Source organism: Brassica oleracea, chromosome C1, assembly GCF_000695525.1.
Source record: "Brassica oleracea var. oleracea cultivar TO1000 chromosome C1, BOL, whole genome shotgun sequence".
NCBI lineage: Eukaryota > Viridiplantae > Streptophyta > Magnoliopsida > Brassicales > Brassicaceae > Brassica > Brassica oleracea.
In genome coordinates, this window is record NC_027748.1 from 41,542,099 (window position 1) to 41,543,418 (window position 1,320).

Below are 1,320 nucleotides of genomic sequence, written 5' to 3' on the forward strand. Positions count from 1 at the left end.
AATGTCCTTTGGGTGGCATTAAGGAAATGTATTATATAAAGATATAGCTCACACATTTAGGTTAGGGAAAATAAGTGTGTGTAGGTAGGCCTGAGACTTTTATCCGAGATCCGGATTCGATCTGAGATTCGATCCTGATCCGATCCGAAAATCCGGATATCCGGAGGGGCCGAATCCGGATCCGGATAATAAAATGTTGGATCCGTAAAAGCCGGATCCGGATATCTTGATTTTTTAGTCCGGATATCCGAATCCGTAAGTTTTATTAATAACTATTTCAAAAATAGTAATATCTATATATAAAAACTAACTTTATTTAATATATTTTCATTTTTTTAAATAGTATATGTAAATATTATGTAAATTTTGTAATATTCTACATAGAAATAATTAAAACATTATATATTTTTAAATTATTTTTAATATTTTATATATATTATTATTATTATTTTATTTATTTTAAGGATTCAAATCCGGATCCGGATATCCGCCGGATATTACAATTTTTAGAAAGATATCTGACACCCGGATATCCGAGAACCTCGGATCCGGATAAGGATAATAAAAATTATTGATCCACCGGCTAAGGATCCGGATTCAGATACCTTAAAATTGCCCGGATATCCGATCCGTCCCAGGCCTGTGTGTAGGATTGATAACCAGAAAAATTAAATGAACCTAATGGTTTCACCTGGGACAATGGGGTTTGATTGCCGAGAGGAGAAGAGGAAAAAAGAAAGAAGAAGACATTAAATGCGTATTAAATTATATGCTTATTCAATAATATATCAAAATAACAACAAACAAAAAGAGTTCGAGAGTTTTTCTGTCGAGAGAGAGATGTGTGAGGTTGTCTATGCATATTGAAGAATTATGGAATGGGTTGATTTAATAATAAGTATTTTTCCATGTATGATGGTAAAGAAGATGAGAAATTTATGTTACCAAAATCTTATAATGAGCAAGGTGATAATATTTTATGAATTTATAATTTATGTTTATTAAATAAACAAACTCTAACTTTTTTTATTGTAGGACTACCCTTAAAAATAAATGATACAAGTAATAACAAACTCTAACTTTTCTCATATAAATTTTGTGTTATTGAGAACCATTATTGTGATTGATTAATTAAGAATGGTTACTGTATTTGATTAATTGAGACGATTATTCTTTAGTCATCGTATTTGTCTCTTTCTGGATTGAATTTGAATTATCTGTTTTTGTTTCCCTGTCTTTATTTGATATATCTGGTTGATAGATGGCGAGTTTAAAGATGGTAAGGATCTCAACAAGTATGACGGCTTCATCTTCAGTGGA